Here is a 27512-nt window from a genome sequence, read left to right on the forward strand (position 1 = left end):
ATGTCCTCCAGAAATTTCTCCAAGAACTCCTTAAGGAAGTCTTGCACGGATAGCTTCAAAAATGTTACATGGATTCCTTTAGAAAGTACTTCAAGAATTGCTTTTAAGAAATCTTACATAGATTGTTCCAGAAATTGATCTTCGAATTATTGAGATTTTTTTTCATAGAGATTTCTCCACCATTTTTTCAAAACATTCATCTAGAAAGCCTTCCATGAAATTCATGAAAGATATTCCATGGATTTTTTTTAAGATTCAGGGGTATATTAACCCTCGAGCAGTCGCGTCTTCGGCCATCTTCAGCGACACCGCGCTCTCGCGGTACCGGAAACGTGCATTTTTCATGCTGCGTGTACTCAGTACACGACGCGTCCGCTCCCGGGTTAAGAATCAGAAATTCAGAACTTCTTCAAAATTTTCTCAGAAGCATTCTACAGATTTTTATTTACCAAGGATTATTACTGTAGAAATTCTACAAGAGGTTATTAAGGAAATTTCCAAGATTTCTTCACATTCCTTTAACCCTTTGAAGCCTGACTGTTTTGCCGGTACTGTTGCCACCTCGCTGGTGTCGAACACGTTTGTTATGCTCGTTTTTATCGCTGGGATCTTATTCACCCGTCCAGCTCCAAAGAGTTAAATATACCATCGAGACATTTCTCTTCCAGAAATTGCTCCAAGGATTTCTTAAGAAAGTCTTAGAAAATCCTCCAAAGAATCCTTCAGAAATATTTTTACAGATTCTCTTAAAGATTCATAAAATGATTTTTATAGAAAGGCTGGAAGACATTCAGGGGATAGACAAAATTATCGGGACAGGCACCATTATTTTCTTTTCAAAAAATGTTCAACTAGCTGTAACTTTTCGAAAAGTGCATCAAAAATTCTTAAATTTTTACTGTAAGTTCATCAACTAGTTTTTTCATAGCTCATTATATAAGTCATAAATGGTCAAAATTTCATTGCATTTGGTTCATTGAATCCGGAGATATAACAGCTCAAATTTGGCTATCGGATAATTTAACCTTTTTCAAGAATCTTTATAACTTCGTGGAAAATGGCCCGAATTTTTTTCCTAAATTTGAACCACCGATACACAACTAGTAGATGAACCTACAGTAAAAATTTGAGAATATTTGATGCACTTTTCCAAAAGTTACAGCTATTTGAACATTTTTTTTTGAAAAGTGAGAATGTTGCCTGTCCCGATCATTTTGTCTATCCCCTGTTCCTGCAGAGATTTCTGCAGAAGTTCACACAGAAATTCCGCCGGGTATTCCTCTATGTATTTTCTCAGAAACTCCTCCAGCATTTCTTCCAAGCGTTCCTCTAGGAAAAAAAGTATTGTTGATGATTTTTATTAGGGGACTTCGCCAGATTTTTTTTTCCAAAAATTTCTCAAGTGGTTTTGTTAGATATTCCACCATGGTATGTGTGTTGTACCTATCATGGATGGATAGCCTGTACCTTATAACCTACCATTTAGAACAAGTGCTACCGACTTTTTGCTGGAATTGTAAAACATGTGGAGACGCATGGTGTTCCACCCCTTAAGCAAGTAGTTTTTACACATTTAAATGACTTCTTTATGGATCAGTACCATCACCTAATAACCATTCAATCCATCAGACGAAAATAAACCACAAGCCGATGTACTAACACCTCATAACTTCTCAAGGGTGTATGATATGTTATTGCTTGAATAGAAACGTTGTATTAAACGACTATTTATGTCGACTAAATTATTTGATCCATGGTTTTCAGGTGGGTCTCTAAAGTGAAACCGGATGAGGAAGAGTAATTATGTTTATACGGTTTATAGATTTTAAGGGGTTTAAAGCAGAATTTTAGGGCATTTCTTGATGATCACTAGGAAAATTCTGGTGTGTTTCTAGATATTTGAGGGGAGATCATGTTTCTTCAGGTATTTCTCCAGAAAATCTACCTATGGATTCTTAAAATATTCCTGTTTTTCTTTCAGAAATTTCTTCAGCGATACTTTCGGAAATATCTGTAGAGACTTCTTCAATATTCCTAAAATTACTTCAGAAATTTCAGGAGGGATTTCTTCAAAAGTTGTTCCATGTATTGTTTCAGATGTTGTTTCGGCAGTTCCTTTCAGAATTGCTCAAGCGGTTCCTTCGGAGATTCCTCCAGGAATACATCCATAGGAATGTACCAGGGAAGGGGCACTGAAATCGGGGAATCTTGATTAACTAGCATTGATTTTACCATGACAGCACTAATAATGTATCACACATCTTTTCAGTAATTTGTCAAAAATTTGTTTGAGACGAGTCTTGAAGAAAGTTCGGAGAGACCCCAAAGAAAATCTCCTGGAAAAAAATTCCATTATTTCTCTCAAAAATGTTTGAAGAAATACATCAAATATGAAATCAAGCATGAAATGTTGTAGCAATCCTTGAAGAAATTTTCTATAGAATCCCTTAGGGAATCCCAGGAGGAAGCTCGGATGTAACCCATGTACCAGTTTCAAGATGAATCTTGAGAGAATTGTTTTGAGAAAGTTCCGAAGAAGTCCCAAGATATATTCCTGGGGAAAAATCCTGAAACAATCTGTGAAGGAATCCCCTGAGCAATGCATAGACAAGTTTTCATTCTGAAAGGATACTAAGAGGAATCTTTAGAGGCATTATAGCTAAAATCATTCTAAGAAATCATACGAGAATCGTCATTCTGTCAGCATTCCAGAATTTTTTCGATAAATCCTGAAACAATCCGCAAAGGAAATTTTGGTGGTTTCCCTGGAGGTAATCCTGGAGAATTTTCTGGAAATTTGAAGAACAATTTTTGATAAACTCATTAAAGGAATTCCAGCAAGATTGTCCCTTTCACGATTCACAGGAAAGGATAAAGTCGTAAAATGATAATACATGGAGTGGTTTTCTCGGAATAATCCTTAATTAGGCCCAATACTGAAGTTATATCATCGGGGGGCACTGAAATTTGAGAACCTTGAGTAACCAAATGTGATTAGGGGCATTTTTTCACAGGAAGTACTAAAAAAATCTCTATGATAACGGGACCTTTTCATCGCAATCAATTTATTGCGCCTCTGAGATAACAAAACAAAAACTGTACAGGAACCGATGCTTCATTGCCTCTCAATGACAATGGAGTATAACGTAATGCACTAAATACTAAGGATACGGGTTATGCCATAAAAGATCTACATGAGCAAAGTCTGATTCTCATTTTAGTGTTATATTAACACTTTACAGTTGTTTAACAAGTTTTCTAGGCCATTTGTGCATTTGGCATTCTTATATTATGCGGCAGGTGCGACGAAATTATATGCCTAAGCAAGTGAAGAATATTTCGCTTACGAAAAGATCTTGAACATACCGGAAATCGAACTCGATACCATCATCACGATCTTACAGACTACACGAGCGTTCACTTTTTCGGCTATATAGGCTTATATATTTTACTTCCTAGAAAGTAAGTGATGCTCATGCAACATATCCCTGAGCTTAATTACAAAATAAAAATCACGGAAGACTTTCGGGAACCATTAAATACAATCAATTTTAAATCTTCCCACGCTGCTACCTTCCTGTGCCAAGCCAACGATGTTACCCAACATAAGATTTCTCTGAATTAACCGTATACACAGTCAACAATATAGTGCGGAGAAATTTAAAAGGTAGAAACCATGTTTTGCAACCCCACCAAGTACACACACACACGTGCACCGAGCTCATTTGCACAACTTTCGAGCCAAATAAACCTGCGATTGTGCATCCCACTGACTAAACTGATGCGGCGACCGTAGACACTGTAGGCCGGGTTGGTACGGTAGTCGATGCACATAAGTTGGTAGGGCTCCGACGACTAACCTACGTAGTTTGGTTTGGTTTTTGGGCTATAAAAGCTTCCAAGTCGCGACTCGTCTCGGCAGCTAGCAGCCCAGCCTGCCGCCGGTAATAAATGCACCCTATGCCACGCCAGAGCGCGACGGCCGCGACCGTTCAAGCCAGCAGGCAAGGCTTGGCCAAATGAGTCTTCCGAGTCAAATGCATATACCGTTCAGGCGAAGAGCAATGTTTTATGCAATAGCTTCCCACGGACTTTCCCGAATATGATGATATCAACCGGCGGCGCGAGGAGATGATGGCTGTATACAGCACTCGTTCTTGATTGTTCATTTGGAACATCGTCATTTCGCAGTGCATTTTTAATGGATGGAATACTGTTGTTACCGGATATAAGTCTTACTGAGAAAAATTAGGACGAAGATGGGAATAGATGATAGCAGTTCACAGCGAGATAGTTATAAAAAATGAAAACTCTAAAATAGCTTTATCTACGCAACCATAGAACTTTGACGCACTAATGTATACGATGTAAAATTATTCTTATTGATTTTCTCCATGTTTTGGGTTTTAATTTTATTTTAAACTGCGAAGTTACGATTTGTTAAGTTATTATATGCATTTTTAAACATATCTGGTTTTGTTTTCAAATATCACTTACATCTATCTTAGTTTCATGATAAAACTAAAGCTTCATTTATATTTTTTGGATTGCTTCTAGGGTGACTTCTAGGGGTATTATCGGCAGGTTTGTTCTCTTCGTCATGGGGGGTTTTTGTCAGCCAAATTACCATAAACTTGGCCATATAATTCAGCATAGTTGGGAAGGATTTGAGACCAACTCTGAGTTCAATAGGTTTCAAAAAAAACCTCAAAGACGAAGAGAACAAAACGGCCGAGAATAGGTAATTTCCCCTATTTGCTTTAAGTTTCATTTTTCTACTTGCTGCATAGGATACAATAAACACACAGAGTCGAAGTGAAATAAAAATGCTTTTTCTCTGTATCACGGTTGAAATAGACTGGATTCTCGTTTATTAAAAATTGAGCAATACGTAATAAAACGTCGAACAGAAACGACGTTCATTTCCTATTGAGTCTCCGGGGCCGTAGAATATTTATTTCTTTTGGGTAACCTGGAGAATGACGATTGCTCTCTGATTTGGAAGAACGTTCCTCGTTGCAGCAAATGTCGAAATTATATTTGTCCATGTGTTTTCTTGTGCTGACTTCCCAAGGATAACTAGGTAACAAAATATACAAAAGAGAGGAAATATATCGCCATTGCTACATCGATGAAACAGGGGAAATTAGTTCAAAACGCTTTATTGGAACAAGATAGATGTTCAAATCCAAATTTTAAATACACTTATTTTACGTTGCTGTCTGCTTATGAACAATTCATCACACGTTCTTAAGCTTTGAAACAAGCTTTCAGTCGTAGTTTTGCGGTGAAACCGATAGTTCTCAAAAAATCATCCATTTGTCTCTCTGTATTACATAATCCAAGTAAACAATTTAGCGTCGACTTGGTTTTTAAATAACTTTATGAGAACCTCTTCAAGCTTGTTCAATGTGAAAATGTGAACTCCAGTAACAAAACCATGGCCATTTGGCTTCCCGCTGCATATTGAACCATGGTACCCTACTCGCGTTTGGTGTTACCGTCTTTCTCGACAACCGTTCAGCAAAGCTGCGGAAAGAGCACCATCGTGTAATTTCCGGCGACAAAATCGTATATATACGTTTATTTGATTCGGCCGCACCACCAAGAAAAGAGTAGGTAAGTGCTCGATTGGCTCACGTGCACTAACCGCTATAGCCGTCGAGCGCTGCGAATCGTGAAAGGGGTTTCTAATTGGAATTGGTTTATTTGGACACACTTTAGCGATGCGGTGCCAATCCATCATGGCTAATAGAGGAAATCGGGATGTTTGATCGCGGTTTCGATTAGTTGAAATATTTGTTTGCTTGGCTGGACGTCGGGAAACCGAAGGAGGTGAAATTTGGAATAGTATATTAATGGATTCCCCGTTTAATTCACGGGAGGAGGTAACGATTGCAGATGTATCTCTTTACGTTTATAAAACAAGACAATTTTGAGTTCTGAACCCTTCCGAGCTACAGGAACTTCCAAAAGCTCCTTCCAGAAGATATTCTTGATGGGATCCCACGAACTTCCTGTCGGAATCTCAGCAGAAATTTCCGATGGGATCCCCCTATCGGAATTCAAGGAGTAATTCCTGACGGAATCCCAGGAGGAATTCCTGATGGAATCCCAAGAGGAATAGCAGTAGCAGTAGTTGCTGACGGAATCCCAGGATAATTTCCTGACGGAACCCCAGCAGCAATTCCTGACGGATTCCCAGGAAGAATTCTTAACTGACTACCAAGAGGATCCCAGGAGGATTTCCTAACGGAATCCCTGGAGGATTTTCTAACGGAATCTCAGAAGGATTTTCTAACGGAATCCCAGGAGGATTTACTAACGGAATCTCAGAAGGATTTCCAATCGGAATCCCAGGAGGAATTCTCAACGGAATCGCTAGAGAAATTCTTAACAGAATCGCTGGAGGAATTCTTAACGGAGTCGCTGGAGGAATTCCTGATGAAGTCCTAGGTAGGATTTCTGATGGAATCCCAAGAGGAATTCCTTTCGGAATCCCAGGATGAATTCCTGGTGGAATCCCGAAAGAAACTCCTGTCGGAAACCCAGCAGTAGTTGTTGACGGAATCCCAGGATAATTTCCTGACGGTAACCCAGCAGCAATTCCTGACGGATTCCCAGGGGGCATTCTTAACGAACTACCAAGAGGAATTCCTTAAGTAATCCCAGGAGTAATTCCTGATGGAATCCCAGGACGAATTCCTGACGAAATCCCTGGAGGGATTCCTAGCAGAATCCCAGAAGAAATTTCTGACGGAATCTCAGGAGGAATTCCAGACGGATTTCCTAACGGAACCCCAAGAGGAATTCTTAACGGGATCACTGGAGGAATTCTTAACGGAGTCGCTGGTGGAATTCCTGATGAAGTCCCAGGTAGGATTGCTGATGGAATCCTAGGAGGAATTCATGACAGAATTCCAAGAAGAATTCCTGGTGAAATCCTGGTGAAATCCTAAAAGAAATTCCTGACGGAATCGCAGGAGGAATTAATTCTTGATGGAATCCCTGTCGGAAATCCAAAAGAAATTCCTGACAAAGCACCACGAGGAATTCCTGACGAAATCCCAGCAGATATTCATGACGAAGTCCCAGCAGATATTCTTGACGAAATCCCAGACGGAATTCCTGACAGAATTCCAGCAGGAATTCCTGACTGAATCCCAGGAGAAATTTCTGACGGAATACCAGTAAGATTTCCTGACGGGATCCTAGGAGAAATTATTAAATCATAGGAGGAATTCCTGACGGAATCCTAAAAGGAATTCCTGACGGAATCCTAGAAGGAATTCCTAACACAATGCAAAAAGATACAGGGGATGGCCAAAATGTTTGGGATAGGCAACTTTTTATCTCCCACAAAAAAATTCAACATGCTGTAACTTTTCATAGAGTACATCAAAAAATCTCAAATTTTGACTGCTTGTCAACCTATTATACATGCATCATTGGTACAAATTTGGGCTCGATTGATTAATGTTTCGTGAAGTAAGAACCGTTCGGGTAAAACACTATTATTTAGACAACTAATTTTTGAACTGTCATATCTCGGAAACCAGTGAACCAAATTGAATGAATTTTTTAATGTTTATTAACAATACAGGTACTCTTCGATATAACGTACAAAAAAGTTTTCTCTTTGTGCTTTATATCGAAGCAATGAAAATTTAATATTTTTTATACTAGTATTGATGTATTCGACGTGAAATAATCCCAAATAATGATTTCGGTGAAATTCACAAAACCAATAATGAAAAACTTGAGTTTTGACGAAAAAGTCATTTCGTTTTTTGTGCTTCGATATAACGTACATTTTGCTTCGACATAACGTACACTAAATTTTTCCCCAAATTGCGCTAATTCTGGGTAACAAGGCTAATGCTGCAACAAAACATTGATTTGAGTAATTTCGTAATTTACCTAAGGGTTATTCGTGGGAAAAACAAAAATTTTCAATGTTGTACGTTATATCGAAGCAAAATGTATGTTATATCGAATTCGCTATATCGAGGGTACGCTATATCGAGAGTACGTTATATCGATGAATACCTGTATATTGATACTGATTACGACGTTATAAAATGTAATATTTTCTCACGGCGAATTAAGTTATAACGGGTTGAAATTTTTACCCATATAGAGGAAAATAAGTCAAATTTACAATACCACACAAAAATTACTAAATTTGTCCTTTCTTCATTCTAGATAGGCTCTAATATATCTGATTAGAGATAACTTGAGAACAGAAAACGAAAATCTTTGGATATCAACACTAAAATTTATTGACACTGATGTAAAAAATTACATTTTTTTCGAGAAAAATCCAAAAAGTGTCAATCCATGATAACTTTTTTCAACGTTTAAAAAGTACCTATGTTTCAATAGTTTGTGAAGCATTTTCATATTGTTAGTTTACTTTCAAAATTTCATTCAATTCGGTTCACTGGTTACCGAGATATGACAGCCTAAAAATGAGTTGTCTTAAAAATAGTGTTTTACCCGAACGGTTCTAACTTTGCGAAACATAGATCAATCGAGCCCAAATTTGTACCAATGATGCACATGACAAACAGCCAAATTTGAGAATTTTTGATGCACTCTATGAAAAGTATTCCTGAAGGAAACCCAAGAGGAATGCCTGACAGAATCTCAGGAGGAATTACAGACGGAAACTCAAGAGGAATCCCTGACAGAATCCCTGATAGGATCTCAGACCGAATTCAGGAAGAATACCTGACGGAATCCCAAGAGCAGTTCCTGAGCAATCTCAGGAGTAAATATTAAACGAATCTGATGAGGAAGGTATTCTGAAGGAAATTTTGAAAAAAAAATCCCAGAAGTAATTCCTGATGAAATCCCAGGAGGAATTCCTGACGAAATCCTAGGAGGAATTCCTAAAGGAATCCCAGGAGGAATTCCTAAAAAAAATCCCAGAAGGAATTCCTAAAGGAATCCTAGGAGTAACTCCTGACGGAATCTTAGGACTCCTGAAGCCATCCAAGATGAATTCTTGACGGAACCCCAGCATAAGCTCCCGAAGAATTCCCTGGAGGAATTCTCAAATAGACAACTATAAATTACATAGTATGTATTAAATATATGTTAAATAGAGGGCCCATATAGCCGAGGCGGTAAACGCACGGGTATTCAGCATGACCATGCTGAGGGTGACGGGTTCGATTCCCGGTCGGTCCAGGATCTTTTCGTAAAGGAAATTTCCTTGACTTCCTTGGGCATAGAGTATCTTCGTGCCTGCCACACGATATACACATGCAAAATGGTCATTGGCAGAGGAAGCTCTCAGTTAAAAACTGTGGAAGTGCTCAATGAACAAAGCTGAGAAGCAGGCTTTGTTCCAGTAAGGACGTTACGCCAAGAAGAAGAAGAAGTATTAAATAGTTAAAAAATAAATTACAAGAAAAACTCTTGAGGGATCTTTGGCTAATATCTAAAAAAAATGTCTGTAGCATGGGCCATCGGAACCCGTTTCTCAGATCAATGCTTTTTTGGTTCAGTTTCGGGTTCTGAGTATCTGTGCAAAATTTGAGCACGATCGGTTGCGTCTACACTTTGCGCATTGCAATTGAAACTTGTATGGGAAAACATATTTTTTTGCATTTTTGTCATAAGTTGAAAAAGTTTGTCTGAAGCTTTTTGAGGACAAGGTATTTGGAGTACATATTTTAAAATTTCTAGAGCACCGTTTTTTAGAACCGTTGAACGGATTTTGATGAAAATGCATCACGCCAATTGTTCAGTGGTTGCAGTGCTGAAAAATTCATTTCGTCATATCAAAATTCAATCACCTACAGCTCATTTTAGAAGCTGCACCTGAGAATATGGTGTATGAAAGACTTCTGCGGCTAAACCAGTTTTGCAAGAAAGTCACGGAAAACCCGTTATTTTTCGAATATTTAAGGTAAATGTCACGGACTACCTTCGAAAAATGCAAATGATATTGACATTAACCTTAAATATTCGAAAAATAGCGGTTTATCCGTGACTTTTTTGCAGAACTGGTTTAGCCGCACAAGTTTTTCATATACCATATTCTCAGGTTGAGCTTCTAAAATGAGCTGTAGGTGGTTGAATTTAGATATGACGAAATGAAATTTTCAACACTGAGTGGTTGTCAACAGCGTGATGCATTTTAATCCAAATCCGTTCAACGGTTCTAAAAACGGTGCTCTAGAAATTTTGAGCAATGTACTCCAAATACCTTGTCCCTAACCGATAATGTTCTAAAAAACTTTGTCGAAGACCGCGAGGCGATCGGATGCTTGTGAAAATAGTTATCCACTAAGTGGATAACTGACACTGAGGAAGATTACAAGTGGTAGTCGAAATACGCGTATCTGTCAAAGGATAAGCAACATAGGGCGGAATTAAAAGGTACGAAACTGATTACACTCATTCGAAGAGGGTATTCTGCGTAGAGGGTTCGAAAAGTCGGTACAAAATCATGCTGTTTTGGCAAGCAATGCCAACGCTATAACTTTTTCATAACCATCAGATTACTTCGTGGTCTTCGACAAAGTTTTTCAGGACACCCTAGGCTATGTTTTTACATTATCGGTTACATGGTTTTGGTAAAATTCGAGCTTGTCATGAGAGAAATGCAAAAAAGTGTGTTTTCCCATGTAAAATCCCATACAAACTTCAAACGCGATGCGCAAAACGTAGACATAACCGATCGTGCCCGAATTTTGCACATTTATTTGGGTCCTAAAATGGGATCTTTTCATTTTTCCATATAACGGATGACCCACGCTAATGTACATCTTATAATCTCTGTGCTTGTCAATTCCTGGAGAAATTCTCGAGCAAATGTCTAATTCTTGGATAGAGTAGTTCTCAAGGTCATACCCAAAAGAAGCATTGTTTTTTTTTTATTTGCCGAACAATTTTAGAAGGAATCCCTGATGGGATTACCAAAGTAATATATGAACTAGCTTCAAAAGAATCTTATCTCATTCTCCTGAAAGAATGTTGTGATATAATATAAAAACAAAATACTTAGCTATCTCCTTGACGAAATTTCAAAGGAAAATAAAGAATACCTGTAGGAATGCTTGAAAAGACTTGTAAAGAAATGCTTAATGAAGTTTGAAAGAAATTCTTCACAATTCATAACGAAGGTTTTGAATAAATGGATAGAATAAATTTGATCGAAGCAGTTAAAAATCTCGCTAAATTCTTAAATAAGTTATGAACAACTTTTTTAAAAGGGTGATTCTTGATGATCCCGTAAAAATTTTAAATATCCATAATTTCATGCAGAAAATTTTCTGTTTGTTTTTCTGTTTTGAGAATTTTCTGTTCTGTTTTTTTTTTCTGTTGGGGGTGAGAATTGGTCAAAAAATGCATACTTCTACATTCATTGTTCAATAACTTTTGCTTTTTTGCATGAACAAATCCGTCGACCACTGGAATGTGATTTTTGGTTATGCATGCACAAAAGATGAAAACATTCGTCAATTTTCTTTAAACTACAAGTGTATGAAAAATGACCCATTCTCACCCCTTAGAGGGGGTGTGCATGGGTCAAGAGAGTCATTTTTTTCCGCATTGACGACAAAGCAAGTTAATAAAGTTCTGGTCAAGGTTGATACTACTTATCAATAATATATCATATGATTTATATGAGTTTGAGATACTAAAAAGTACCAATCTACCTAAAAGTGTGATGTTTCATCGAGCTTGACATTGTGTGATGTTTCATTCGAGTGACATTTTAAAAAGGCCTTATGTTCAAGCTTTTTTCAATGATTTATCAAAAATTAACCAAGTGCTCTAGAAACCAAATTTTTTGACAGGAACTGCTAGCAACTACACTACAAGGATGCCACCAAAAAATTTTTGATTCGATATTCGCAATATTTGTTGAGATATTTCAGATAACGTTTTGACCCAATCTCGCCCCTCTGACCCATTGTCACCACCAACGACGGTATTGAAAGTCTATTTTTATTTTTTTAAAGCATGAAGATATTTCAAATTATTTAGAAATTTACACAACAAACTGCAACATTTTGTAAAATAGTTGAACTGGCCAAATTTGAAAACTTTGAATCCGAGGAGAATTTGATCAACCAATGACATAATATCCTGATTAGGATAGGAAAATTAGTTAGGAAACTACAACTGATGATGCTGAATCTGAATAAGGTTTCAAAATTCTAACTACTGCTGTATTTAATATGTAATTAATTAAATAAAGTTCAAAAAATTATAGCATGACCCACATTAAACGCCTAAAGGTAGGCAATTTCTTTGAAAATCATCTGACTTTCGCAAAAAAAAAAAATGCTTTCAAATTGGTTCATTATTGTAGCAGCCTCAGACCAAGCCCACTCATGGGCTCAATCAAGCGTTTTAACGTTAAGTAGAGCCCCGAACAAAGAAGCGAACCGCACCGGTCGCTGCTAAGTAGGGCTCGAAAGCGAAAAGTTTACGTACGGTTCGTAGCAGGGCTTAGAATATAGAGACACGCAAAGTACGGTCTCTATCCGTAGGCTCGTGCGCTCTCTCGCGTTTAGCTCTCTGGGTAGCGTAAAGAGGAGACGAAAGAACATGAGTATGGATTTGTTGCCAGGTATATATTTTCTTGTTTTGTATAGGTAGGAATTTATTTTAGTTTGCATCAAATATTTGAAATTTTCCACCAATCAATATCATAGATCGTTACACGAATAACACAACAAATTGTCTGACATAGAACTGTGATAGAGTGACAATACAAACGCAGAAAAATAATAGGTTTAAATTGACAAGCTTTGCTTAAGTATGTTATGAATAAAGTTTTCGCTTCTTCGCCAATTTTAGGATCATGCATATCGAAAATGTATTGATTTTCTCTTAAAAATAGTTACGTTTGCTCATAATCGCACCTTTAGTTTTTGATTCGGCCGATCGTTTCGAAACTAATATTTGAAGAAATGTATTGTGATTCAGTGAGTTTTGCTGTTTTAACACGTACATGTTTGAGCCGGGTTTTCTACGCAGCAAGTAAAGCTTAGTTTCGCACATTTAGAAAAATGTCCAAATAAAAAACTCGCGAAGTTCGTTCCAACAAGTTTCAAAATTATCGTCATCCGACGCAGATTCCGGTGAGAAGATGTGCGTATTTTCTAACCCGAAAAGAAACTATTTGACGGTAATAAGTGACCACAAGGTTTTCTTTCTTCACTTTCCGGGCTGAGATCCTCCGCTTTGAAAGAGCTGTGCCTCACGTTTCGTTTTGTCGTGTATATTTCAAAAAGGCAAAAGAGTTTTGGTTTGATTGCTGTTTTTGAAAATGGTGATCGTCAGTGGGTGGTTTATTAAATATAAATTTAAAAATATAAATTAAATAAACGAGACATTAGGAAGAAAGTATGCGAAATGGGTAACTTCACTGTCCACGCATCCTTCCTCCCCTGTAAATTCGAGAAGTACCTTACCGAAATAAAATATTCTGTACTCCAAGTATTTCGAAGAATCATCTTTGCGCGTAAATACAACGCAGTAGACCAGGCCGCTTTGATGCATGTGTCATATCTCTGATATGCTGCAAGCATCAGTATTGACAAGAAAAGTAACACGATTGCTTTCCAGGGTGATTCCGCGTATGTATGAGATTAGATAAAAGTAGTTGCGATTTTTCAAATATGCATTGACTGTACCTAACTCAACTCAGATATCATAGAAACACTACAGTTATTTCTTTTTGTAAAAACTAAATCATACCGATAAAAATCTTAAAAAAATGTAGTCGAGCTGCCAAGTTTCACCAATTAAAATAGGCGGTGTGCCGGACTGCCATATTGTAGGTTCCTCGTTATAGAAAAAGCAAGGCGTTGGATGTTAAAATACAACAATTGTTGTATGAAGTGCCAAAAAGGAGAGTGGGCTCATTATGTACTTTGACAAATACGCAGTCTACTTCAAGCGCATAGAATCTGCTTCCAACAAAATATTCATGTACCAGCATCCAAAAGATCGCAATATATATTAAGATTTGCGAGTGATGCTTTGTAACTAAAAGGTTGTGACTGAGTATAGAATCAGCTGATGTTAAAATACACGTTAATGAAAAAAGGTTGCGCAAACTTATCGCAGACTGTTAGAAGACAGCTTCTACTATGACCAGGATTCAAGAATCTTGACCTACGCGAAGTTGTAAAGGAGACAACTACGTTATAAATGTGTTGGAAATGCAAGGGGTGTAATTATTCAATAAACCTAATTATTAAAAAAGATGCTCATAATCTCAAATTCAGATAAATTTCTTGCGAGAAAGGCAACATGAATATTGAAGAGATGGATATTATATTAGATGAAAATTCAACCTACAAGTCATACAGTAAGCAACAAACATATAATTTAAAAGAAGATTGCTTGAATTCCGGGATTAAATACAATCATAAATTATTGAGAAATTTTGAACTTTTAGTGGCTACGCAGTCTTTATTCTTGAAACGGGTTTATTATCTACCCAACGTTTCGGCACTTAGGGATGGTGCCTTCATCAGGGGGAAAATAATGTTCTCGTTTCGTCTCTCGTGTTTCGGCTAACTTTAACTGTCGAAACACGAGAGACGAAACGAGAACATTATTTTCCCCCTGATGAAGGCACCATCCCTAAGTGCCGAAACGTTGGGTAGATAATAAACCCGTTTCAAGAATAAAGACTGCGTAGCCACTAAAAGTTCAAAGTTAAGAATTTCAGTCGATCCTTGAAAGTAATTATTGAGAAAATGATATCTTTAAACGCACCAAAACTGGTACAAATCTCCAAGGGAATTATTTATTTGAATTCAATTTTTACTAACAGTTTTCAGTCTTATCCAAAACCCCATCTTTCATAATATGAGCACAAATTATTATACTGAATAAGATTTGCAATAACCCCATAGAAATACACAAAATATTGCGATGATTTACAGAGGTGCAAAAAACCGATGGTACGGAGAGAATAGAGACCACCGGTGCGCAAAGGCGACCGATCATTATTTTACTCACATGGAAACGAACGACCGGTGCGAAAATGGGTTGATAACGAAATTAAAAGTCGTTAACAACGTGCTGTTGCGTGTGTAGTATTAAGCCCATGGGTGGGCTTGGTCTCAGTGGTTGATGAATCTTTCGATCGGTTCTTGCTCCCTTTTGTCGATCGATGTTTGAACTCCAGCAATGTGCTGCTCAACATCCCGCACAAGACTGAAAGTGAAATGAGTTTGACTAGCTCACTGAACAGTTTGTTCGTTTCATTTTTCCTTCTCGCAGAAGCATGAACTTCGATGGGGATGAACTCGAAACTCGAAAGAGAAGAACTGGTGTGAAACCTGCCTCTCCCAAGAGAGAGATGTGTGCTAAACACGGTTGAAATAATATTGGCCAGCATTGATAGAAGTTATGGAAAACATTTTTAGACTAAAACACATGGTTGTTCTTGTTACCTTAATGGCACAAATTTCCCAAATGGATGAGAACGTGCCTCTGGAGCCGACGTACTGATGGTTGTTACCTTACGAGCAAGCCAGAAAAGTCGGAAGGTGCCAAATTTCATTGAGAAAGCATAAGAATTACCGTTCGTCGACCTGCCAGACCTTTAGAAGTATTCCTTATGTAAACATATTTTGGCACCGTTATTACCATCTGAGTACCATATTGTTAGCGTGCACGTGAGTAAAAGAGAATGAAACGATCAAAACGATGAAACCAACCATAAGTATTGCAGTCGTTCATCCACCTGCCCGGTGCACCGCGGTGGTGTTCCTCCATATGGCGACGAGGAGGGCTCCGAAACCAACGCATTCGATTGGTATCTCTGGCACTTCTTTGACGAATCTAAACCCATAAACCATAGGTTCCCAAACTTTCAGGTCGCGTGACCCCCTTCTGACAGCAGACGTAGTTTTCGCGACCCCCCATAGAAATTTCCTAATTTGTTGTCTGTTACAGTAAAATATTTTACTGTCCCTTGCGACACCCTGGATGAAGGCCGGCGACCCCCCTGGGGGGTCGCGACCCACAGTTTGGGAAACCATGCCATAAACATAAATAATGCTCCGCGCTGTCCCGCCCCGCTCAAACCGCATTCCCTCAGGCAGATCCAATTTTCGGTTCGCGAACTGATTTATTGAACCGTCGTCGTTGTTGCGCTCTGACTGGGTGGGATTCATTCTACGAATGATGGGTCGGTCCCGGTTGTAGCGCTAGAACATTTCGAGCTGAGCTCGGCGGTCACATTCTCGAAAATGCGTCAAGTTCTTTCGGGAGAAAATTGAATTCCGATATACCTAGCTCATAAAAATTATAAATAGGTAGTCAAAAATGCGTCTAGCGCTGGGCCAGGCCGATACCCATGACATTGTCTTTGAGCGTCCGACGACGACGAGGACGCGGACGCAACAGTTAATTGGATCCAGCAGGTTCGGTATGTCTACGACTTTACGACTGAGGAGGTCGTCGTAGCATCCCGAAGCGCTGGTTCAATCTTGATAGGGGATCATTACAAAATGTTATTATTAGCGCATAGCAAACTGTTTACATATTTAACAGCGCGCCCGTTGTTTGCGTTTGTCCCGGACAGCTTTATTTGTACGGTTCTGTTAACCCACATTTTCGGGTTGAACAACCATCAGGCAGGGGGCGGATGGTACGGAGGACGTGTACATGGACGGGTTCCTAATTGGATTCAATTTTGTGTGAAGAAAGGCTGACACGTGGCGCACGAAGATTAGGATCCAATCGGGTGTCTGATTTCGATCGGAGACACACTGGAGAAAGGAAATTTCTCCTTTGTTTCTTAATGATAGCGTTTAACTTGTGAAGATTATTGTCTTGCTATAGATGAACTAATTTAAACTGATGGTAAAAAAATGGATATACATTGAGATCTCATTAAATTCTGCCAACCAACTAATCAGTTTCTAATCAAAGTGAAGCCTGAACAAATCATCCAGACATTCTAGGTTTCGACCCAACGTTAAACAATATCGTTAAATTTTATTAATTACACCACTTTCTATTGTGCTATTGGAAATGCACAGAATATTCAGTATAAACATGGCATTATCAATTCCATCTTCACTTTGTAGTCAGTGAATATGAATGCCATCGGGAACATTGCGGCCACCGTCCTCAGCCAGAGGTAGTACAGACTGACCCAAACTTAACGCTTTACACCCGATTCTCTTTTTTTGCACGGGTTGAGTTTTTGCTATAACTCTATTTTGAACCGATTTTATGAAATTCTGAAGACATGTAGCAACGATTAGAACTATCTGTGTACAAAATATAAAGTAAATTGGATCAGAATTGTCTGAGTTATAGCAAAAAATGACCCGTGAAAAAATAAAAGGATCGGGTGTACAAGGGACACACGGAGAAGAAACTATTCTCACGAAATGTTTCATCGTCCGGAGCAGGAATGGAACCCTCACACCCCACAGCATGGTGCGATTGGAAGCTTGGTGACACTAACCGCACGGCTACGAAGCTCCATGAACACATGGATTATGATTATAATTATAACATAATTATATCTTAGGTTTTTCACTAAAACAACTTTACAATAATCAAATCGAACAAGAACTATAACCGAAATGTTAGTATTTGATCAGTAATTTAGAACTTCGCAAGATGTTAACAAATATCCATTTACTGTTATTCAATTGATAAGCGATTGTCACAAATGTTTTTTTTTTTTGTACTTGATTCTACAAAACCCTCTATGGTAAATGGCTCTTTGTCAAATTTCCCAAATGGAAGAGAACGTGCTTCTGAAGCCACCCTACTGATACAAACCCCTCTACACAATATGTCATACTCATCAAGCTGGGTCTTACCTGTAAAGAAATAAAAATAAGCATTCATTAGTGAGATGTCACTTCTGATTAAAGGATTTTTTTTTACTTTCTGTTCGAATGAGTGTGATCAATTTTGTACCTCTCAATGCTCATCCTTCGACCGATACACGTATTTCAACTACCATTTTTAGTTCTCCTCAGTGTCAGTTATTCACTTCAGCGCAGCGTATTTCAAACTAAAAGTGGAGGTCGAAATACGTATATCTGTCAAAGGATAAGCATCAGAGGGCGGAATTAAAAAGGACAAAACTGAACACTTGAAAGAGAGTATTCTTCTACAAAAAAAGGTGAGTTCGTTTCATATTGTTAACCCTCTAATACCCAACCCCGTTTTTAGACGGGGTATAATTTGAGCATTTTTGTATTTTTTCTTGAAAATTTTTATATTCTTGGTCGATTTTTAGGACTGTTCTGTGCATCTCAAAATGGTTTCCAAAGCGTATTTACATTTTTTAAAACTATTGAAAATTTGATGTTGTGGTTACCTTTCAGATGTAATTGTTTCTTTTGTAATGAATGGCAATAATCAACACATTCAAAATGTTTCCTCATTCATTCTATAATAGCTAAAGAGTTTAAGGGAGTTGAATAAAAAAAAATATTCTAACTACAATCATCACTGTTTTCGTCTTATAAATTCGGTATACCGAAAAGGCTTGTAGGGTAAATATAAAGCCTGTATCCGCAATAATCGGGACACAGACATACAGCCGTAACTCTGCAATAGATACATTGAAATTTCTCAAATTTGGCCTAATAACATCTTAAGATGTGTTCATTTAACCTACAAAATTTCATGTGAATCGGTGCAGTACTCTTTGTTGTAGCGATGAATGAGTAAAATGGGCGCCATTGAATTTTGTACAGCCCCAAGTTTTGCTTGTCAGCGCGGTAACTTTTGAATTTGGCAAAGGAAATGGTTGAAATTTAGAGCACAAACCTCTCAATCTACATTTGTTGCATAGGCAAAATTTCAAAACAAATCGATGCATTATCAAAAATTTTATAGTCGAAACATGTATTGGGACTGAACGTAATTTTAGCCCCTCGGACAGCAATTAGTGAGCACCCCTCTTTGTTTCAATTGTACTATGGAAAGTACTATACCAATAATCATCAAATTTTGTAGGCATAATATACACATAATCAACTATCTTCTGTGAAAATTTCATGAAAATTGGAAGAGAAATTAATAAGTTATGAATAGGCAAACATCGAACATGAAAAACACGAAAATTTTCCACTAACACGCACCCCTATTAACACCAGTAGCTTTCAAACCAATTGATTAAAGTTGATGAAATTTTGCAAAAAAGTGTCTCTATAAGTATCATAACTGCTAACGAAATTTCATACTTATCATCACAGAACTTTTTTTAGCGTAAAAGAACCATCAATTATGCGAATGAAAATTGGTCATGATTGTACAAAATGCTTAAAACCTCGTCTGTTTGATTTTTATCCACAGTTAAAAGTAATGCATCGATTTTTATGAAATTCGGCACAAATAATGAACATAAACCAAAGAGTTCTCAGTCAATATTTTTGCCAATTTTGCCGATTTATTACAGAGCTACAGCCTAGGCTACAGCCGTACTTCTGTGTCACATGATTATTGCGGATACAGGATTTACGTGTAGGGATGATCAAAACTAAAAAAACATAAAAGTTAAAAATCAAAATTCACAACATCGAGAATTAAAATAAATCGCCTTCCAAAACATGTTCAATATATTTTACATGACTAAAAATGATATTAAGATCAAAAATTGGGTATTGGATGGTTAAATCAATTGTTCATTCTTAAAGGGGTTAATACCTTGAGGTTGAGCAAACAATCATTTTTGAATTTAATTGAAAGTATACTAGCCTGAAAACACACATTCCATATGTCATAAAGATTGGAGTGCTAGAAAGGAAATTAGAGCCCAATATAGGACGCATCCTGTATAGACAAAACAAAGCACGAAACTTCAACCTTCAGTAACTCGCGTGGTCGGCTACCACCGTCAGCATCGTACTTGTGTACGACAGGCGAGCTTTTTTCAGCGTGTTGTACAAAATACAACAGCGCGACTACTGGAGGGTTAAACTCGTTTATCTCCACATTGTGTTTTCAAACAGTGGGTTGCGGTGATTAGTTGAATGTGCAGTAGAGCTCGGCTTATTTTTCAAAAGTTTTTGAAATTGCGATTCGTATGCTCTTCTAGATTCAAATCACATAAAAAGAGAGACCTCCGAGTTAGAGCCAAAAATATGATTTGAGGTCAAAGTTGCTCTCTGTCACTATCAATTGTAGGCAAACCGCTGATTTTGATGGGCTGCCTGCGATCCAAGTCAGCGTGTGCTCTGTTGAGTCACCGTCACTTTCCTTTTTCCATCCCAACTGGACTGATGTGATGGCGGGTAGATATCACTGATAGGCCATCTTTAAAATTAATTTAAAAATCTAAATAAACACTTACCGTGATGAAATTTGAATATGTGTTACAGAACAACAAGTTTTGTATGTTGGTCATTAAAAAACTTGAGTTTTGGCTAATATCGCCAAAATATCAGTTCAGTTGTAATGATAGTGCTCTGGAGTGGGGGTCAGTATCAAGTAGGGAGAGACGAGCCAGCCAAGGGCTGAAAGTCTCTCAAATAAAGATAAATCAATCAATTATCAAGTAGTTGCCGGTCACTATCGTTTTGATATTGATCGGTCTACAGTGATAGTGACGGTGGTGCAAAATCAGTAGTCAACTGACATGACTGATATTTCGCAGCTCTGTTTGAGGTGACTTAAACGCCGTAAAGTTGTATTTTTGAGTAATAAAAGAATGCTTTCACATTAAGTGTCTTAATTTCGAGATGAAATTGATGACAAAATCGCGTTCTGGTGGGATTTGAACCCACGACTCCGTATTCGCAAGACCGGCGCTTTAATCAACTAAGCCACAGAATAAGTAACTATTCTTTGGAATAGAAAGTCAAACTCACTCCGAAGTATTTTGAAATTTGTATGAGATTTAGTAACGGAAATTTACTGTTTCGCCTTTTTTTCGTAATGGATATACATTTTTCTTAAACTATGTACATCCGGTTCTTTTTTGCACGGGACATTTTTTGTTATAACTCAGTCAATTTTTAATCAAATGATTTGATTTTTCGTACACAGATAGTACTAATTGTGCCTACATGTGTGCAAAATATAATAAGAATCGGTTCATAACTGACTGAGTTATAGCAACAACCAGACCCGTGCAATAAAATAATCTGGTGTAACCGATGATGCAAAAATGTACCCTTGCACTCGGCTCGCGCCAAAAGTTATAATGTACAAATCGTCAGATGGTTCTTAACATTTAACATGTAAAGGAATAATATCAATAATATAATTCCAATTTTTGACCTGAGCGTTTAACATTTTTTCAGTAACGTCAGATCACTATTCGATCTTCGACGAACTGTCCTAGGCTATACTTTGATTAGGACAAAAAAAAAATTAACATGAGAAAAAATATATAAAAAGTTTATTTACCCATGCTAAGTCTCAGGAAAATTTTATCCGCAATCGGCTTTTGGACAGTCGGGGCCGTTTATAAACCACGTAGACTTTTTAGAGGGAGAGAGGAGGACTCTGACCAAAGTCTGTACTCAACACAAATTTCAAAATTTGTGTATGGACGAAAGCCGACGCGGGGGAAGAGGATTTTTAGAGGGGGTCTGAGAGGGCCAAAATAGGGTCTATGTGTGTAATAAACGAGTGGTGTTGGATGCTTGAAGGAATCGAAAATGCTTTGTACCAAAAAATCTAATGTTGAAACAATTTTCTAAAGGTACAGTTTATTCACAACATTTTTTGGCCACAAATCACGCTGAAAAGTTTGATAATCATCAAGCAGTTGAAAAAATACCGGGTTCTAAACTTAAAATTTTGAATAAAAGAAAAAAAAAACTAAAAGCAATTCTAAAATCTCATGATTTGCAAGAATTTGGGAAACATTTATATTTTACAAGATTATTTGAAAAACGATTTCAAAATACATATTTAAAATCGGTTGTAAAATGAGAAAGTTATAGTACTTGAAGTGCATGCATTTTTTGATTATTCGAAAATTCAATTTCGGGGCGTTCTAAATCTCAATATTTTTGGATATTTTTTTATATGATTTGATTTAAATTCAAACGAGCGTAAGAATTTCAGGCAGGGTTCCTGATTTCCACTTTTCATCTTCTTCCACATTCGAAGACAGTCAGCAGCGAACGGTTGTCGCTTTAGTTCATGTGTATGCTAGTCAGCGACGACAGCAAACTCCGGCGAACGGTGGGAAGCCACACTTGGAAATTACTCATTCATCAACATTCGCATCGCAAGCGAATGCGATTCGTGAGTGATGCGATTGATATTGTGCATACGAATTTTTGATGTTTTCGAATTATGTTCTTTGCTAATCTAGCATTTCAACAACAATACAGTAAATTACATGCAGAGTTTCTCTTCTACTTATGATAATAGCCGCTTCGATCGCTCACCAGCATTCTTCACCATTCGCCATTCATTCATTCGCTTGCGATCCAAACTGCGACGAATGGCAACGAATATTCATGTCAAGTAGCTGGCTCATCGCTTCCCACTGGTGATGGGGTTGCGTGTTTGATCACGACGATCCGTTTGCTGCATCTTTCTCGATTCGCTTCAGCAAAGAGGAGTGAATATGAATGGAGTGAGGCGAATATACCGATCCTTGATTTCAGGATATAACAACTTTTAAAAAATAAGCCACACTAAAATGTTTGATTAAGTCACATACACAACCCATTTATTGAATTAATCCTGGATGAAAAATGATAGAACTTATATGAAAAACATAAAATTCTAAAAATGTCTAGTCTTACCTCCTAAATCAGGTCTTTTGGAATCCTAGAAGCTACGTTCAAAATTTGAGCAAAATCGATTAAATCTAAGGGGGCGCTCAAAGAGCTTGAAGTTTGCATAGGAAAACATAGCCAAGTGTATGCAGAAATCTTATGTTTTCAAGTTGTGGTGCCAGGTGGCGCTATTAGCATTGGCTAGATAAAACATTTGATATTCATGTAGGTGTATATGCCAAACTACTTTGTTGAAGACTGCAAAGCGGTCCGACGCTTTTTTAAACAGTTGTTCCCTAGGCTAACTGAAGTGAAACATCATATCCGACAAAGATTTTTAGCATATAATCACCTACAAGAATACCTAAGATTTTATTAAGCATTCTAGCGCCACCTAGCAGCAAAAATCGAAAACTTAAGATTTCTACATACATTTGGCCAAGTTTTCCCAAACAAACTTCCAGCTCTTTGAGGGTGCTCTTGGACTTAATAAATTTTGCTCAATTTTTGAACGTAGCTCCTGGGAGTCCTAAAAAAACTGATTTAGGAGGTAAGATTTGACATTTTTCGAATTTTATGTTATTCATATACATCCGAGTTTCGTTTGTTGGGCTACGTTTAGGTGGGCAAAGTTCTCTGAATTTTACACGAATGTCGTGTGAGCAGAACTGGCGCTGGCTCCGGCATCGAAGTGGTAGTCAGCCATATTGGAAAGCTTGCGCTCTGCAGTCGTGATTCATTCAAGGCGGGTATCTCGTTATTTCTTCAAGTTTTATCAGATTATTAGTGGTTTCAAGAAGTGGTGTAACGTTAAAATTGGTGTAACGATGGTCTTGAATGTCTTGGTATTTCCACCTCAGAGTTATTTTTTGGTTGACAAATTCTTTTCCAATGAGGAATAAATCACCGCGACAAAAACGCTATATGTATAGGAAATTTACACGACGATTAAAATTTACAGCTGTAGTCCTAATTGGCCATGTAAATTTTATTGTAAGCATAATTTTGTGCTCATGCTGGCATTCCCGTTATGTGCATTAGTTATAGCGTAAATTTACATGGATTTTTGATACTGTGGAGGTTGTTAGCCCTGAATCTTTATTGTTAGAGGTTATTTGACAGCTAAAAACTCAACCCACCTAGTGAAAGTCTTTTACTAAATGGTCTAAGAGTTTAGTGAAAGAAACGAAAGTTGACTGTTAGTGTGGGCCACCCAAATCAGAATGCTTTACAAACATTAAAGTGGCCAGGCCTACTGTGCTGCGTTATTGATTCTAGAATAATACCATTGAAAATTTGTTGAAGGCCGCTTGGTTTACCTGCGCTGTGTGTGTTTGGTAGACTATCTGGAGTCAAGTGGAGTGTGATTTTACGCACAGTATTCACTATCACCACAAGGTCACCTCTACCCATTGTTGATTTTCAGGATGACGAAAACAAAAATGATTACTTTGTAACCAGAATGATAGCTTATATTGATTGTAAACGCTCAAAATTTCATTGCATTCGGTTAAATGAATACGGAGGTATAACAGCTCAAATTTGGCTATCGTATAATTATACCTTTTTCTACAATCTTTCTAACTTTGTGTAGAACAGACCAAACTTTACGAAATTTGGATCACTGATACACAAATTACTGATCAACTAGCAGTCAAACGTTCGATGTACTTTTCAAGAAGTAGCTGTAACTTGACCATTTTTTGAAAAGTGAAAATTTTGTATGACCCGATCATTTTGTCTATACGATTCTTGCTTATGTGAGTTCGTATATAAACTTTTACGAGTTCATCTGTCCATTTATGCGACTTTATTCTTACACCAATGAGCCTTGAACTGCCATAATAAGATAAAGTACTAAGTGAAGTCATAAGATTATCGCAGGGCGTAAGTAGGGTAGAAGCTTCAGTTTTGGCCAGCCTGGAGTTTTGGCCATAGTGCGGTATTGAGCCTGTTGCGATCTAATTTTTACTAGTAGATCCTAATACAATATGATGATTACAGCTGTGAAAACCACACATTTTGATTAAAAAATATATTTCCTTAAAAAATTTGCTCCCATATATCTATTTTGGCCAGGGTGCTTCTAATTTGGCCACTCTCATAAGAAATACACGTGATTGGCCAAAATAGAAACCAAACTTAAGAATATGGCCAAAACTGCGGCAGAGCTTCTATTATGGCCAGTGCCAATTTTAATACAAAAATCAAGTATTGACTTGATTTCTGCATTTTTCCTTCAAAATATAGATTAAAACCTTTCATTTGACGCATTGGTTGTTTTCATAGGATTATTGGTTATTTTAATAAAAATGATTTTCCTTAGACTGGCCAAAACCGGTGCCCGCACCTTAGGTATTTTTTTTACACTGCGTGTGTTCGTTCACACACATATTGTTCGTCACAATAAATCTACAACTTATAAACTGCTTGTAATAACTTGTTGGTTGTCTGGGTTATTTATGGATATCTTCATCATCTTTTATTCAATTAATTAAATTTTAAGACATTAAACATTAAGATTGATAACAATAACTGCATAGACGTTAAAAAGCGAATTTAACTTAACGCTAAGTTTCTTCATATTTTGAAAAGTGCTTACTTTGCTTAACAATTTAATTGAAGAAAATTATGGAATACATAAAATCAAACATGTCATGTAAGTAATGTTTAGTTTTTTAATATAAATTAAAGCTGAGAAGAATCAAAATAGAACGAAAGACGACAATAACCCGGGAGCGGTCGTGTCGTGTACTGAGTACACGTACCATGAATAATGCACGCTTGTGGCACACAGCGTAAGCGTGGCGTCGCTGCAGCTAGTCAAAGGCGCGACTGCTCGAGGGATAATGACGGGTGACCCCACACCTTTAATCAATAGTTATTTACTGAATACCTTTTTTTCTGGATTTTTCGCTAAGTTCGGCAAAAAGCGGTTGAAATTCAAAATAAAATGGGTGGTATCACTGCGTTCATCTAAAAATTAGGTCAAGCCGATTTACAGTGGCTTTTACTTAAGCTTTATTTTATATCTAAGAAAATGTTGCAATTATAGATTAAGTTTTTTCAATTCTTCCATTTTTGTGATTTTATTTTTCATTTTTTATTTGGTTTATACTCTCAGATAGGAGTTCTTAAGGGCTTTCCACAATTATTTACTAAAAAAAAGGGGATGTCAAGAAAATGTCTATTTTGTGTAGGTTTCAGAGTGAATCGGAAATCTATTACAGGCACTTTTTTGACTTCTTCAAGACCAACAGCTAATGAAATAACTCAAAGAGAAAATTGATATTATCTCTCCTTTTGCATTAGGCTTATTTTAAACCCAACCGTAGACTGCGTCAGCGAGCTGTTCTCAACGTGATGCAATAGGAAGATATCAAACGAATGTTCAGGGGGGTATGTAAACGCAGAAAGTCATTTTTAACAAAAAATATATTATGCAATTGGATTCCCCAAATCATCATACTCACGTTTCTAGATACTGGAAATACTGGTACACCGGTTTCCGAAACAAGAATCCTTCCGCTTTCTCCACCATCATAATCCGATTTCATAAAACTGCTCAACTGGAAAATTTTTCTCCACTCGCACTTTCCCCCGCACCTTAATTGCACTGATGATCAATGGAAGTTTAATTAGATTTCTCACTTATTATGTCACATTCCCAATCATCCACCGTGTCTTCCCACCGCTTCTTTCACAATGCTTTTTAACACTTTATCTCCCCTGAGATTAAAAATTGCACGCGATGTATAAATCTGCATTAATATCTTGTCGCCGATGCACTTTTCTCTTATTGGACGCTTTTTCTCCGCTCATCATCACACCGCCACGTCGGCGTAGACGTCTTCAGCTAAGGCAAAACAAAAAGTGCTCCCAAGGCACCACTGGCACTGGCTGGCTGGTTGGCTGGTAACAACGGCGATATCTTCAAAAGGTTAATTAAAAATCACTTTTCTTCACTTTTTCAAACTGTCCACGCCACACCGTGACAAAAAGTTGGCATGAATTGTACCCCTTGACTTGGTCGAATTTTATTGCGATTGGATAACTAGCTACACTTTTCACACAACTTCCTGGGAAAGCATAATGTCACAAGGACCTCTCTTCCGTAAGGTTAGGTAACTGAAAATCCCCCAAACCGCGTACCACCCGAGATACGTGACTAGGTGTTTCCAGTTTTGCGTTATATCACAGCAGCTTTCCCGGATTTGTCGGCAAAAACGTAAGCACCTCTATTACGTGTTATGGGGCAGTAACACTAGGAAAAACTTTGTGCCGATTGGAAAAGTGTTATCCTCGAGCGTGGTTTGATCGATATATGTTGTTGATATGGAATTGATGATGATGTGAACCGATACGCCGAGGTTTACGATTCTATCGATGAGAAGACACCTTCGGTTTCGGAATCGTTTTGTGTTTGTTTACTTTCGTGTCGTAATATACTTAGGTGATTAAACTGATACGCAGCTGAAACTTGTTCCCAGTAAAAGGACAACCTGAAAGATAAAGACGGGATTTTGTTGATATGGAAAAAGGTTTGATCAGCTGAGAAGCTATCCTTTAACTGTTCCTGTGCGTTGAGTTGTTGTTTGGAAAGGTGTTTGCTGACTTTGTTTAAGAGGTATCTCCTATCGATGGCTGCGAATTCGTTTTCTAGATAAGAATACGTATGTTTCGAGAGTTGACTTTAATTGAGGAAATCAAGATTCCATCAGATTTTTTTTATTGAATAACTGAACTACAGCTGTATTGAGCTCTACGTGAGCTATTAAAAGGACTTCTTATGGTAATTTACAA

At 37.5% G+C, this 27512-nt stretch overlaps 2 protein-coding genes across 4 annotated transcripts in view; both read right to left on the reverse strand.

Moving 5' to 3' along the window:
* Positions 1–27512, reverse strand: part of LOC109401644 (focal adhesion kinase 1) — a 371816-nt gene that overhangs the window by 201300 nt on the left and 143004 nt on the right. The window lies entirely within an intron of this gene.
* The window catches only part of LOC109403392 (putative 115 kDa protein in type-1 retrotransposable element R1DM), a 236354-nt gene that overhangs the window by 109812 nt on the left and 99030 nt on the right, over positions 1–27512 (reverse strand). For all 3 annotated transcript variants that reach the window (XM_062861008.1, XM_062861007.1, XM_062861009.1), the window contains exon 2: positions 26183–27211. The gene's annotated coding sequence lies outside the window, so the exon portion shown is untranslated. The remainder of the gene's footprint in view (positions 1–26182; positions 27212–27512) is intronic.

Source organism: Aedes albopictus, chromosome 3, assembly GCF_035046485.1.
Source record: "Aedes albopictus strain Foshan chromosome 3, AalbF5, whole genome shotgun sequence".
NCBI lineage: Eukaryota > Metazoa > Arthropoda > Insecta > Diptera > Culicidae > Aedes > Aedes albopictus.